A 17,145-nucleotide genomic window follows, 5' to 3' on the forward strand; every position below is an offset into this window, starting at 1 on the left:
TAGTGTAAATTATTGAACAATATTTTCTCTCTATTCATTGACAACAAGGGCCAAAAATTGCTAATACAATTTTGAGAACTATATTATTTGCCATTTTGATATGCAAACTTTTGCAACTTGAAGGAGATGGAAACAAAAAATGAATGCCTCTAAATTAATGCTATAAAATTTATTAGCTCTTTACCTTGATGGTACCTTTTATAAAGCATAAAAAACTCGCAAAGAAAAAAGGTAGAAGTACATTTTTTTTTTTTTGCTTTCAAACCTTCCAACTTTGTGAACGCTATTAAAACTAAAATAATTATAAAGACTAGAAATTATTCTTACAAAGCTTCAATTAAAAATTAACAGGTAATAAAATTTCAATAACTTTTGTTTTTTATTTGAAAATTAAGAAATATAATTGAAAACCAGAAAAAAAAGGAAACCCACTATGGCAAATAAAGAGAACTGTTAAAACTTTAGAGTGTAAAAAATATAAGAAAATAGTCTGCTCCTCACTAAATTTCCAAACACACAGACACACACACACACACACCCTATACATTAAAATGTAATCATCCGTATATTGAACCAACGTATTTGATATTTAACTCTTAAGTAAACGTTTTTCATATTTATCAGTTTTGCAGTATTTGTTAAATATTTGATCTATATTTCATTTCCACGATATTTGTTCTTAAAAAATTATTGCAGATGATTTTATTGATTCCATGTACTTGCAAAATAAAATATTCTTTTATATATCTATCCTTTCTTTATTCTTGCCTTTTGTTGCGTTTAAAAATTGTAATGATTTGATTTTTAAGGTGAAAATATTATTCTAAGTTTTTTAATAAAGCACTTATTTAATTACCTTTAAACGTTACCTGATTAAACGGAGTAGTATTCTTCATTGATTGCTAAAACATGCATAGTCTAGTTGTTAGTAGATAGGATTATTCCAAAAATCTCTGATAGGAAAAACCGAAACCTTTCAAATTTTTCAAAATAATCGACACCTTTTTCGTATCTTAGTTTTATCCGTCACTCGTTTCACTTCAGACGAAAGAAGCTTCCCCTTTTGTACTTCTAAGGAAGAGTCTTTTGATCCGAACTTTTGCAGCGTTTATCATAGTTCAATTTATTCCTTTTTTATTGATACTGGAAACAGCTTTCATAATTGTTTCTGTTTAACTTGTGTAACATAGGAAGTACTCGGTTGCAACTGAGTATGTGCAAAGTTTCAAAATATGTCAAATTATTATTATTATTATTATTATTATATTATTATTATTATTATTATTCTTATTATTATTATTATTTTAATTTTTTTTATTATTAATTATTATTATTATTATAATAATAATAATAATACCCTATACATTAAAATGTAATCATCCGTATATTGAACCAACGTATTTGATATTTAACTCTTAAGTAAACGTTTTTCATATTTATCAGTTTTGCAGTATTTGTTAAATATTTGATCTATATTTCATTTCCACGATATTTGTTCTTAAAAAATTATTGCAGATGATTTTATTGATTCCATGTACTTGCAAAATAAAATATTCTTTTATATATCTATCCTTTCTTTATTCTTGCGTTTTGTTGCGTTTAAAAAATTGTAATGATTTGATTTTTAAGGTGAAAATATTATTCTAAGTTTTTTTTTAAATAAAGCACTTATTTAATTACCTTTAAACGTTACCTGATTAAACGGAGTAGTATTCTTCATTGATTGCTAAAACATGCATAGTCTAGTTGTTAGTAGATAGGATTATTCCAAAAATCTCTGATAGTAAAACCGAAACCTTTCAAATTTTTCAAAATAATTGACACCTTTTTCGTATCTTAGTTTTATCCGTCACTCGTTTCACTTCAGACGAAAGAAGCTTCCCCTTTTGTACTTCTAAGGAAGAGTCTTTTGATCCGAACTTTTGCAGCGTTTATCATAGTTCAATTTATTCCTTCTTTTTTATTGATACTGGAAACAGCTTTCATAATTGTTTCTGTTTAACTTTTGTAACATAGGAAGTACTCGGTTGCAACTGAGTATGTGCAAAGTTTCAAATATGTCAATTATTATTATTATTATTATTATTATTATTATTATTATTATTATTATTATTATTATTATTATTATTATTATTATTATTATTATTATTATTATTATTATTATTATTATTATTATTATTATTATTATTATTATTATTATTTTGACCGGTTATTCCGATGAAATTTCATACGACAAGCATCATATATTTACAGCAATATAATGCTCTCAACAAAAACCAAGGAAACAGTTTAAATAAACTTGTTCATCCAAATAGGCAGTTGACGAAGTTTTATAATGGTCTAATGGTGGTAAACAACATAAAGAGAAGGTAAGGACACTAGGCAATCACCCTGTTACGTTTCCAGTAAGTGCAATGCTATTTCAAGAACAACTATATAGCCAGTAGGTTACCATTAAAATCTGGTTCAACTACTCTATTTCAAAGAGAGCTGTCATGAGAATGTCCAGTTTGTCTATTGTTTCATACGGGATTTTGAAGTGTTTGTGTGTGAATCTAAGGTGTTGTCGGTGAGAGATCCCTAATTACTAAGTGTTCTGATTCTACTTCCATAGCGTTCAGAATTGTGTACTGCAACTACCAATAAACCTGATATATATTACAACGAGATCAAGTGAACTGGTACAAAAGAAGATAAGCCTGCAGGCAGGGATTCATTCTTGCTTAGGTAAGGGTCAGTTGATATTTTTTCAGTAATGACAAAACTGAACATTTCCCAACATTTATTCTTTTGTATTTATAACAATGATTTCCTATGTATGAGTGTTCCATTTTATCAAGTGTTGTTTAGTACACCGAAAACAGATTTGTGTGTTGACTTTTTTTATCGAAAAATAATAAAAAACATTTGAAACAATGTGTTGGAAAATGAACTTGAACATAAAAAACTGGGTAAAACTTAAGAAATGCAAAACCTTGCAGTCCATTATGTAGGGATTTTCTGTGATCTCAAGTAAAAGAAGACTTGTATATTAGAATGTGTAATTATTTTCAGTTTCACACGTGAATTTGATTATTGTATGTTGGTTGTTTATATATTTAAGGATTTTGTGGATGTGTTCGACTTCTTTGTAGATTAAAAACACGGTTGTTTGCAAAAATTTAGAATATGTTTTGAATTTTGTAGGGAAGTAGCGTAGTCATATAGTCTGCCAGTGGCATAAACTGATTTTAGCAATGCAGCAATAGAGAGGTGACCCCATTACTTCTCCATCAATATGAGACTAGAATTAGTTTGCAAATGTGAAGAGAGAATCCTTAGTTGGTGCATTAAGCATGGTCTCAAAATGCTTTTGCTTTCTTTTCAATAAGTGGCACATTAGTTCACAAATAAACATTACGTGTCCAGCAGATATCATCCAACCCACTTGGTATTCAGGACATTTTCATTTTACCCAGAATGTTTCTACTACTTTTCCTGGTTATCCTCCTATTTACACATCCTTCAGTTCATAAACACACCCTTACTTCAAATTCAATTTTACACCGAACCTGTTATCATCCATTTTGTAATTTTCTACAACATGCGGTTTTGTCTTCATAGGAACTTTAACCCCTAAACAAATTTCGTTTTATACCGAACATCCTTGTTACAGTCTCCGTCACTTCTCGCCAGAAGCTTTATCTAACACTGCTCGTTCCTTAGCAGACCTTCTTGTATCTATCTAATTTCATCATAGAAAAACTTTGCTATTCGTCTTTTGATGGTAATCAATTTCTTACAAGGATTTCATTTTCGCAAAACATGAGTTCATGCTTCCTTCGTAATTAACATCTTTTACGATGTTGTCGGCTGTTTTAAGAGCTATTATTTGATATTAGTTAGCCAAAATCTCCTCAATAATTTATGATTCAAAGAGGTTTTCTCAACATTATGGTACACAACATTTAGATCATTTGAAGGTGAAGTTTTGTAATCGCATAAAAAAAAAAACATTTAAAAGGAAAGACAGTCAACAATGGAAAGAAAGGAAATATCTAAAGTCAGAAAATTATTACTCTCCGCAGGCAAGATTTCCATTCTTCTCCCTTTTCTTGAATTTGTTCAACACTGCACAAGACAAAGGCCAGAATAGTGTTCACTTGTTTTGATTGACTTTTCGATTAATGAAAAGAAAAATTAAAGTATATTACTTGGACATTCAAACGATGGTTCACTTGATTTTATTGTCTTTTTGAGTAACATTTTTTAATAGTGTAAAGAACAATGGGAGAATGTTGCCTGAACGTTTGAACTAGCGCTCTTTTCACTTCTTAGAATCAATATTCATTATTGAGATAGAGCTAATTTTTCGGAAGTGCGTTCAATCACAAATTAGTCTAAACCACACATATGGCATTGTTTCACCAATGTAGATTAGGTTAGTTCCAATGGCTGAATGCTGTCTTCATGCGTGCACTACTGACTTTCATTGATAGTATAGTATCTTATTGAACTATTAATCTTCAGACAGTTTTAACCTTTATATAATGGTGCAAGGCTTTTAGTAAGCTGATTTGACATTCGTAGGCTGTGAAGTCGATGACGTAATGTAGATATAGGCTTAGAATTGCATTAATTAAAAAGCTATTCATTGATATATTATATTACATCAATGTTATATTTTTTCCTGAAACTTACTAATAATGGTACTTTCATAAAACATTGGACTCTAAACTATTATGATAATATAGTTTAGATTTATTATGAAAATTATCTTTGGATTTAACGTGTAAAAGCTTCTAGTAAGATTTAGTTACGTAACCTACTCCATAAAGGAAGATGGCTACTTGAAGGTAAAAAATTAACAGTAAAGTTAAAAGGATATATAAATATATTTAAGACTATTTAAGAAAACAGAATTACAGAGAACAGATGAGACACACAGATTCTATCATTCTCTTCAATACATTATCATACTTATTAAAGAGTCAGTGAATTCAAATGGACTCTTATAGTCAGTAAGACTATACAAAATAGATATAAAATATATAAAATCCTCATACAATAATATGTAAAATTACACATAGAAATACATAAAACAACCTTTCTGACATAGTTTACGTCTAACCATAAATGAAAAAGTCTACTTAATTACTAAACATATGTACAAAAGAGTTTACAGGAAAAAAAATATATACAGAAGAAATATGTACATTCATACAGGTGTAAATTACAGCATTTCAATATACAGTATGTAACAGGAATCATGTGATTTCATTGGGCAAAAAGTATACCTTATAGTACATGTCAACAAACTGCCCAAGTCGAGGATGCAAGATGCCCTTGTAAGATATACCCTGACTTTTAATACACGCTGCAGCCAGGCACTGTAAAGAGATTTGACGAACAACATTTACTAGCTGAGAAACTGGCTGCCCTTGGTCAGTGTAAGATGCGAGCGTTTGGCCTTGACCATTCCTAGCATCTAAATGAGTCCCTCTTAACAAGAGGGGATCTGAGGGACTAGGATCAGAGCCATTCACTAGCTTATAAAAAAAAGAATGGAAGTATGATAATTTTACAATTTGTTTACATTCAGATAATTAATATGATTACTGTTAATTCAACTAAACCCAAAATGTGAAGCCTTTTTTTCCTTAATAATAAAAGTATGAGATCAACCATAAATTATAAACCCAACTCTTCTCTCTCTCTGCTCTCTCTCGTCTCTCCTCATCTCTCTCTCTCTCTCTCTCTCTGCTTCCAGTACAAAATGATTTGTAAATATTTGAGCACGGAGTTTCTTCCAATCGAAAAGTTTTATTAAAGTATTTGCTGATATTTTATCTATTCAGTCAACTGATTCCAAATGATCAAATGAAAATCTTGTCTTTGTATTAGGAAAACATCAAGTGCCACATATTGTCTTGTTACGAAAATCGAATAGATACTAATATATTTTGATCGTAATTACAGATAAATCCACAGATCTGACGTTTAAAAGGGGTTGTATCTATATTTGCCTAAAATACTGGAAAAACATTAGACTATAGTATTAATTGGGGGGATCGTGTGGCACTTCCAGTCCATTTTCCAGAGAAGGAAGTTTATTTTTCCTCAAAATAGAGGAGCTGACGCTATGTATTGATAGGAAGAAAGAATTTCAATATTTGGGGGAGTAAAGGTCTCAATTTTTTTTAATAATTCTATTTTTCGCATAAAACTAGATACTCAAATCAGCGGAATATCTAGAGTACCATTTTATTAGACTAACTTTCTCTCGCATGTAAATATTTTAACTTAACACAGCGTCAATAAGGAGTTTATAGTGCTATGTGAAGATCAGTTTCACCCACATTAAAAATTCCTACTTTCAACTAGGCGCCAAGTAGATGCATGACTGCAAGAAAAAAAATGTAAGCAGTCATGTGTAGTCACTGAGAAGTATAAAATGATTACGTTGGCACATGAAAATATATAAGAATAACACCTCCTGATCGGCTCCTTACACCCCTGGGGTTAGAGGCTTTGTCGACCACGGTGCCAAATGTACTTCTCTGGAGTTTTGAAGGCCTACCTACCATTCCCGTTTACCCCTTTTAATCCCTGCGTCTGTTACTGTCTCCTGGGAACAATATACTTCTGGTTGTTCTTTATTGCCTCGACTTTCCTTAGAAAATCTTGCCATTCCTCCAGGTCTCTGTTTTTCAAATAGGCCTAATTAAGTCTTTCTGGACCTTTCTTGGGTTGATTTCTTGCTACTGGACTTTTGCACTTTTAATTTACTTCTTATGGGTTAATTTACTTACAAATATATATATATATATATATATATATATATATATATATATATATATATATATATATATATATATATATATATATATAGATATATATAGTATATATAGTATATATAGATATATATAGATATATATAGATATATATAGAGAGAGAGTATATATATATATATATATATAGAGAGAGAGATATATATATATATATAGAGAGAGAGAGAGAGAGAGAGAGAGATAATTATGAATATGTTACACAGCTGGACTTATCGGCAGCTATTTAGCTTATCATCTATATACAATATAGGCCATTGTTTCTCTCCATGAACAATATTTATAACATTTTTCTATTCTTATAACTTTGTCATTTACTCGTGATATATCATTGTTTTTTCCTTTGCATGGATGTCATACCCGATGAAAAATATCTGTATGTTATACAGTCTTCATAAAGGTTTGTCAAAACAAATATATGATTACTGGCGCCATGAATGTCATTTATTTTGTATTAATGATAAAACACAAGAATGCCACGGCTGTATACGTATATATTTATTACTGCATGTATTATATACTCAAAACTTAGACTAATAATTATTTTTTATATTGGTAAATTAATTTTGGGAACTAAATGAATATTTACATTTAGGATTGACACCAATATGAAGGACGATTAAGCGACTGAATACCTTCCCCAGTAGGGGGTTTAATCCCGATTGTTCAACGTCTTATGTCCTGAGGTCAGCTTAACACCTGAGGTAGGAACTGGCAGAGCTGGAAATTATTGTTGCCACGTTTAAGAAGAAACGTGTTGCTTTTTTGTTGTCAAAAGCTAGAAAATTAAGAGGGCTTTTAATATGAGGCAGATTTTGAACAGAAATCTACTATATTTCAATGTATATACCATACAACGTGAGTTGAAATATTTCATGTGGCACCGCCGGTCACCGCCTATGGAATATGACTGATATTTGAAATTAAATACCTAGTCTCATGTATTTCGCTAAATGGCCTCTTTTTTTTTCGGCTAATTTCAATATAAGTTTAAGTTAAAACAAACGAGAGTAGTTTTCTAAATTGTATAATTTCCTTTTAATTACCAATGAAATTCTACAATATTCCACGCGTTCTTACGGTAGCAATTATAAATGGTATAATTCTATACTGTTAAAACAATGGTATTGTGGTTATAATGCTGGTGTCATGCTGGTTATAATGCTGGTGTCATGCTGGTTATAATGCTGGTGTCATGCGGTCGAACTTGGAAGGAAACACCGGATTAAGATGTCAGTGACCTCAGTAGCACAGTTCGGACAGGGAAGGATTAACAGGGTCGATGTCAATCAAAGTTGTCATCCTAAAACTGGGTTCCTTCTACTACTGAACAACCTTCCTTTCCCCTCCCTTTTTCGGAAGCCTCACGTCTAACGACCGAATTTTTCAACTGTCACTCAAACTACCGCTTAAGCTGTTCCTAACTTTTATTTTGCTTTTTCTAAAGCTGATAAATTTTCGTTTTTCTATCATCGATTTCTACCACTAACGATCGGTGCTTGTTGTTCTATCTTCGAGTAATGAAAAATGGTACATGAACTGAATAGTTATTCACTTTTTTTTCCCGTTTTTCTACGACGATAACTTTTTCCATTTCCTGACTGGCTATCACTGACTCGATTGGACTCGCTACTATCGATCTTTTTCTCCTACTGATGGGTACCTTAGGGTTTAAAGGGGTCTGTAACCTTGCCTGTTCACAATTCCTTTCACCTTTTCAAATCTTTATATTTCACCTGCATATTCCATTCACATCATAATAAAGACTCACCCCATATCCTTAAAATCACCATTCCACCTGCAAAATATTCATATGTCCTACGGGCTGCTCTATGAGCAAGAGTCCGTGCTGGCTTAAGTCCAGCTTAATCTCAAACAACAACAACAACTCCTAAAAACAAGGTGGCCAGCCCCTGTGACTCTTTCTACACTTTTCCTTGATTTCGTCTTTTATAATTTTAATTCCTCTGGAGGGAATGTCTGTCATCTAGGCTTCTACTTTTTAATAGGGGGTGATTATAATAACTTTCGTTCTGGGTACATAAGCTGTTGGTGTCTGCATATGACAAGTAATTAAGTACTAGATTTTTTTACCTTATCAAAAATCAACCTAATAATTGATATTCTGATAGTTAACGATTAATATATATATATATATATATATATATATATATATATATATATATATATATATATATATATATATATATATATATATATATAACGTTTACATAAGAAACGGCAACAGATAATTTTGAAAATTAATGTCTCATACAATGTATTCATGAATATCTACCTCTTAAAATAATATACTGCGTATTTTATTTAACAAGTCTAATAAACAACAGAAAATACAATATATATTGCTAGATCAACTGCAGCTAGAAATGAAACCGATTAGGAAAACAAACTGAAGAGAAAACAGCTCAATTTAGTAGCAGTTTCTCTGTCTGTCTGTCTGGATAAAAATGTTAATGAACAAGCTTTGGCCCAAATATCATTCTAGTATTTCAGTATCGCATATTTTTACTGAAACATCAAATAAAACTCTGTCATGTGGATAAGCATATCTACAATCTACACCAAAATATAATCAATGTGTGTTTTTTAAGAAAGGAATAGAAGAGGTTTGCAATTTTCATTTCCTGATGCATCAAATCATTATGGTCGCTTTCATGGCACTAAAAATGTACGTACTATTTTCTGAATGATGACATCAAGCCATAATCCTGAATACTTTCTTGGACAGTTTGACTTTCTGCAATTCACAGCAGGGAAACGACTCAAGTTTACTTTGGAAGCCATTTTCATTTTTATTCAAGGGTTCGCTATTTAAGTTTTTATAATTTTCTCATTTCAAATGAACAAGTCTTCTATATGTAAGATTATACTTTCCTCGAAAACACTGACACGTTAGGTATCTTTAAATATTTGCAAAAAGGAATTCCAATGTTAGCCATTAAGTTCGACAAGCAAAGTAGGACATATTAAACATACGTTGTGTTTTTCAATATTTTTTTTTTTTTATGATGGTTGAAGCTCTCTAATTAAGTGTGATTATTTCAGCTCGCGTGGAGTCCCATCCATATCTGTTCGTATTCATATTATTACTGTATGATTTATTAACAAGTGACATGTCTAGTAACTTTGTTTATCCTGAATTAAGGATTTATTTTTCTCGTAAGTATGCAAAGCTGATTATAAAACGCCCATCATATTAAACAAAATATGGGCAGTTAGCATAATTGTAATGAATTGATGGTTGTTAGCAATATAAGGAAAAGGAAAGAAAACTAGATAATTGCCAAAATACCTGCACCATATGAAGTGCGAACTGCGACATTTGAAGAACCACTGGATAGTCAGTACATTACCATTAAGTCACAGCTTGATTCTAAAATAAAGGGAGTCTGTAATGAGAATATCCAGTTTGTTTATTGCTTTGGAGGGGATTTTGAAGTCTTGGTGTGTGAAACTATGGTGTTGCTTGTAATAATGACTCTTGATAGCTAAGTTTGAATGATTTAGAAATGAAAGACCTGTTCTGATGATAGTCCTTCGTATGTGTCCAGGAACTGTGTGCTGCAGTTAATGGTTGCAACTGCAAATAAACCAGTGTTACTGGCAGGACGAGTGAAGTGGTTAACAACAGGTGAAGATAATTACTCAGGCAGAGAGTCACTCATAATAAGGTAAGGCCAACTGTAAATTTAATAGTAAAGACAAACCTATACTGTATCAGATGATCGGCATTTTTAAATATTTCAAAAAATGCTTTTTTCGATTCTAGATTTTTTTCGAATCTCAAATCTAAAATTTCCTTAGTATGGAAATTTATATATATATAATTATATATATATATTATATATATATATATATATATATATATATATATATTATATACACACTGTCTTTTGGTACACTGAGAATTAGAATTCGTAGAATAGCGTTCTTACTCAGAAATGATCTAAGAATCTGTTGAGATGTGATTGGAAAATTATTTGGATCAAAAGTAATTAATTTTCTGATCATATTTGATGAAGTTGGAACAAATATGCATCCTCGATAAATAATAGTCATGCTTTTAATTCTTTTAAGATGTAAAGAAATTAAAGCCTATTTCAGCAGGTGGTGAGGATTTTTTGTAAAGTGAAGGAAAGTTGTTAAAATCCCTAACAATTACGATGATTGGACGATCGCTCGGCAGAGGGCCAGGTCGTGTTGTGGTTTCTGTCAAGGAAACAGGAGTTTTATACGACTTCTAAGGCACTGAAGGCGTTTTAAATGTACTCGCAGGTGTGTGAACATGCAGTGACTATTTTGCCCCTCCTTTAAGTAAAGTAGGAATGTGAACTTAGCATTTATTTAGGTGCAAAACAGCAGGACTCATTGCCCCGGTTTCCTGGCCGGGAAAAACCATATGCCCTCGGGCTATGCTCGAGGCGTCTCTATAGCCAACTTTAGCGAGTAGTAAAGTTGGCGACGACGCACAGTCTTTTGTGCCCAGCGAAAACCAGACGCAGTGACTTCCGTTTTCTGTCTCCAGAATGAATGCGCCAAGGTTGAAAAGAATTAATACCAATTAGGTGATTAGATACTTAGTGGGTGCAATTTATGAAGACGACATTCACTTAATTCTTGATGAATACTTACGTATACAGGACGATGAAATTGAGGGCATTGCAGATTTGGGGAAAACTAGATTAATTGTTAAATTAAGCTCAAGAGAGAAATATGAAAACATTTGTGAAGATTCGGTGGCAAAGAAATCAGTGTAAGAGACGACCTAAAAATCCGAGTTGAGGATTTGTCAACTTACAGGTCGTATGTAACAGTGCGAAATGTGCCTTTTGAAATGACTGACTTTATGCTGAATGACATTCTTTCCAGATACGGAACAGTGAGTTATGTGAAGAAGAACACTCGAAGTCTGGGAAGATACAAAGGTATTGATAATGGTGTCAGAACAGTTTCTATGGATATTAATCGACAGATTCCTTCCTTCTTTATATGTTGAATGTGCCAAGGTTTTATATCTATATATACTAAAAAGGGCAGACTAAAACTTGTAGACTTTGTGGGCAAACCAGCCATTTTGCTAATGAATGTGAAGTTGGAATTACACAAAGACTAAATATCATTAGTGAAGTAGACTTCCCTCATTTATCTGGCAATCAAGAAAATAAGGAAATGAAATGCCAGTAAGCCGCCAGGACCCAGTAGACGTTCGAACTTGTGAAGGGATGCCCCAAAACACTTCTATAATTGACCGTCCTGTCGAAGTCGGAAGTAACCCAGCATCCAACGGCCAACCAGACTTGCAAACGGAATCCGAAACGCTGATGGAGACTTGCCATTTGATTGACCTGCGAGATGACAATGACATTCCTCCAACTGTATCTGAAGAAAACAGTTTGGCCCTATAAATGGGACCTTAGAGCTTAATGGTGGGACAGACGTATTGAATGCAAGTTGCTTCATCGTACAACGAACTACTGAGACTGATGCAGTACCTCTTGTTGCAACCTACGGAACAATATCCGAGGAGGCGAACGTTTGTTCACCCGACAGTAATCCTGTCGAAGCTTCACCTAGTGAGAATGATATGAGATCTTTGTGACGTCATGGAAGAATCAAGACATTTTGAAGGCAACGTTGACGAAGACAGAAGTAACACCCGACACAGCGCATCCTATGAGTCAAGATTTATTTAGCTCAATCATCCCCTCCAGAAGTCAAGATGATATACAAAATCCAACAGGCGATTTAATGTTACCACCCTTTAATAGTTCCAATTATTATAAAGGTGCTAATGACACGATGTCAGAACAAGAAAGTTGTTGCTCAATAGAAAATGAAATACCAGCAGGTCAAAAATGTAATAATGATAATGAAACCACAGTGACCGATGAGTCGGACTGTAATTCAAGCATTGTAGAAAACAAGAAAGTAAACAAAAAGCGAAAACAACGTAAAAAATGCAACAAAAAGAGTAAAAGAAAAATCTCATAATAACTAACATTCATTAGGATAGCCACCCTTAATATTAACGGTATTAATGATAGAATGAAACAAGAGATGCTACACTCATTTAACACCTTTAACAAAATAGACATTCTTTTAGACCAAGAACAACACTGTTAAGAATATTAAAGATATAGAGTTTTTTGTCATACAGGTATAATGTAATTTTCAATCCAGCCATTTGTCGTAAAGGTGGAACCTGTATTCTCATCAAGAAGACTTTAGATTTTGTAATTAAGCATGTTGAAAGAAGTGGAGATTCTAGAATATGTTCTGTACATGGTGAGGTGAATGGTAGTAAGATTCGTATTGTTAACATTTATGCTCCTTCAGGTCATAATCATACAAGGGAACGGGAAGAGCTTTTTGACAAGGAATTGCCCTACTACTTACGGTATGATAATAGCCATACTATTATGGGAGGTGACTGGAACTGTGTTTTGAGTCCTAGAGACAATTCTAATAATAGTGAATCAAACGTGTCGAAATCACTGCTCAGATTAATTAGGACCCTTAGGTTTAATGATGTATGGTTTTTGCATAACAGGGAACCCCAGTATACTTATGTACGCACAAACTACGGTTCGCGCATTGATAGATTGTACTGCCAAACGCTCAAAGACAATGTAATTTCAAGCGAAATGATACCTGTGTCATTTTCTGATCATTCCGCTGTCATTTGCAAAATTAAGATTAATCCAAACATTAGTATTGGAAACTCATTTTGGAAACTTAATACTAGTTTACTAAAAGACGAGGAAATTAAAGAAAAGTTTAGAAGGTTGTGGACATTCTTGAAAACACGTAAAAGGAATTTCTATCATATCAGTAATTGGTGGAATGATTTGGTGAAACCAGAAATAAAACAATTTTTCGTCAGAGAAGGTAAAAGGATTAGCAGGCAGAAGTTTGGGGTCATCAATTATTTTGAAGCAAAACTAAGGAAACAATACATGAAACTTAATGTGTCAGGAAACTCAGATTATGCAGATATTACTATTCTCAAAGACAGATTAAACAATCTAAAATCTCAGATTTTAGAGGGGTTAAAGTACGATCGAGAATTCAAGACAGGATTGAAGGGGAAAAAGCCTCCTCTTACCTTCTTGGACAGCAAATAGTAAAAAGGTCGTGACAGAAATAGTCGCAGAACGAAACATAATTCCGAATCTTGATGAAGGTACTGTTCTCACAAATAGCCAGGCCATTGAACACTATGTGTTCAGGTATTACCAAAAACTTTACCGGAAAAACATTTGTGATGTACCTATGCAAAACTTCTTTATGCAGTTTGTAGAGAAAAAATTGACTGATTCTGATAATGATATATTTCATAAGAATATATTGCTAACAATAAATGTCCTGGTATAGATGGCATCCCAATAGAATTTTATAAGGTATTTTGGGAAGATATTAAGGATGAACTAAAGCTATTGCTTGAAAATATTATAGAAATGAAAACTCTCTCCAAGAGTCAGAGTATTGCATTGGTCACTCTCATATCGAAAGGCACCGATGAGAGTGCTTTGACTAATTGGAGACCAATTTCATTGTTGTGCTGTGACTATAAGATACTTGCTAAGATAATGGCGAAAAGAATGCAAACAGTTATCTTTAACCTTATCAGTGCCGAACAATTTTGTGTGCCTGGAAGATCCATAAATACTGTAATACTTTAATTAGAGATATTGTGTATTATTGTAGTAATAAAAGAGTTCAAGGTGCTATTTTAAATCTTGATTGGTCGAAAGCATTTGACCGTGTTGATATTAATTTTGTACTTCGGATTCTTGAAAGACTAGGTTTTTGTGATGAACTGATTTCCTGCATTAAGATATTGTACACGAATATTGGGAAGTTGTTGCATTGTTAATGGTAACATTGGTAAATACTTTAGTGTGGAGAGGGGAGTCCGACAAGGCTGCCCTCTTTCTATGCTCCTTTATGCTGTTTTCCAGGAACCTCTGTATCTTGCTATAAAAAGAAATAGTTGTATTGAACACTTGCCCTTACCAAATGATAACCACCTTAAAATTCTTGGGTTTGCCGATGATACAAATATTTTCGTTGCCAGTGACAAGGGAATTTTGGAGATTAGCACATTAGTGTCTAAATTTGAAGCAGCCACGGGTTGCATGCTAAATAAAAATAAGACGAAAATATTTGGATTAGGCCCATGGGGTGATAGGTCTGTTTGGCCTTTATCATGGCTTCAAGGATATACAGGTTCTTTTTACAACTTGGGAATAATTCTATTTTCTGATAATTACGAAATGGCTGTTAATTCTTCGTGGACAAATATATTATGTAAAATTAAGAATACTTTGGCGAGCTTTCACAACAGAAGACTTACATTTCATCAAAAAGCTGTTATTGTCAATACCTTGATTTTTTCAAAGACATGGTATGTTTCCCATATTTACCCTTTGCCTGTCAAATATGCAAAACTAATAAGTAAAGAAATTTTCTTTTACATTTGGGGGAAAAAATGTGAATTCATTAAAAGAGACACTTTAACAAAGTCAAAGATTGAAGGAGGGATAGGAATGTTAAGTCTTTTATGGAAGACACAAAGTATTCTAGCTGCCTCTTTCTTAAAGTTACACTGTGAGGAGAAATACAATTTTATGTCAAATTATTATAACAATTCACATATGAAGGGCTTGTTTACCGGAAATTCAACACAAAGAGACAATTCATGTGTAATGGCACCTATGTTATTCTGAGGTCTTAGTAACAGTTAGGAAATGTAAAACATTTCAGAATTTTCCTTTTCTTAAATCGAGAACTATATATGTGAACTTATTGCCAAAGGTACAGCCAACTGTTGAGAGTTAGATACCCCCTTTATAATTGGCCTCTATGATTTGGGAAAACATCAACATGAAATTTCTTTCTGCTGCTGATAGGGAAATAATATATAAATATATTCACGAAATATTACCCAATAAAAAAAGGTTAAAAGAAATGAAAATAATTCAAGATTCTCATTGCCAGTTTTGTGATGCTGAGGAATCAAATATTCATATGGTATATTTCTGCAAGAGAATTGCAAATGTAATAATATGGTTAAAAGGAGTTTTGAAGCTATTTTGTAATTTTATTCACTGCAATTTCATTAGAATTATGTATTTTGATTTCCCAGAGTCATCGAGGAAACAAAGGAACACTGCAACTTTAATTTTATTTTGTCAAGTTATATTGTAAATATATGGTTGTTCAAAGACAAGAAAATGTGCCTGAACGTTTGATTATAAATAGAATAAAAGCTTCGATTATAAAAAACCAGAGAGATATCAAGGCCATTTTGAAAGAGAAATTGTTAAAATATTTCACAAAGAATTTTTGTAACATTAAATGCAATGTATTTTAGATGGAAATATATGTAGTTCTGGATTTATTGTAATGTTTTGTAAATAATTTATTGAATAAAAACTTATAGAAAAAAAAAACAATTACGATGTATATCTTTTCCAATTTCCTGTTCTTTCATATTCGGATTTGTGCATTTAAATAATGAAGGAATCTGTGGATGTGTTAAACATATGTCGTCTGTTTGTCTTCGATAAAATATGGGTTCAAATTCAGGTCAGTTGTTTAGCCGTATTATCTCTCAGTGACATAAAAAGGTGTTAGCGTAGCTGCAAGGGAGAAAGGTGACCAGTACTTATCTAGCAATCTTGGAGTATAGTTTAAATTTAAGTTTGGTAACAAATTATAGTAGCTATATTAAACATGTTTTCCAGTATGCTGCTGTTCAGTTTGTGATATTTATCTTTTTTACGCAATATTATAAAAGATACTTTTTTCAACAAGTTGGATACTTGTTGACATATAAACAGGAATAACACCCAATTCACTTTGTATCATTATTAGAGATAGAATTTTTAATCATAATATTTCACCTACTTTTCCTGACTTTCCTTTACATCTCTCAATTCGTGAGGTTATTGAAATTGTCTTAAAGCAACACATCCTTACCTCAGAATAATGTACGCCTTAATATGTCTTATCCAGCACTGTTCTTCCCTTATCGGCCCTTTATAAAACATTGTTATTCGCTTTTTTATGTAAATTAATCAACGTAATATTTCTCAAATCTAAGCCACTTCTACATTTCAAGAGATGAAAGATTATTTGTTTCACCCAAGCAATTTTAATTGGTATCTATATATGAAAATCTATGGATACCTTCTAAACCTAAACTATCAAGAAGCAAGGATACGTTATTAGACAAGGGGAACAGTATTTTATATCAGTTCCTAATTTCATTCAGCCATCTTCCACAAAATTC

Source organism: Macrobrachium nipponense, chromosome 9, assembly GCF_015104395.2.
Source record: "Macrobrachium nipponense isolate FS-2020 chromosome 9, ASM1510439v2, whole genome shotgun sequence".
Taxonomy (NCBI): domain Eukaryota; kingdom Metazoa; phylum Arthropoda; class Malacostraca; order Decapoda; family Palaemonidae; genus Macrobrachium; species Macrobrachium nipponense.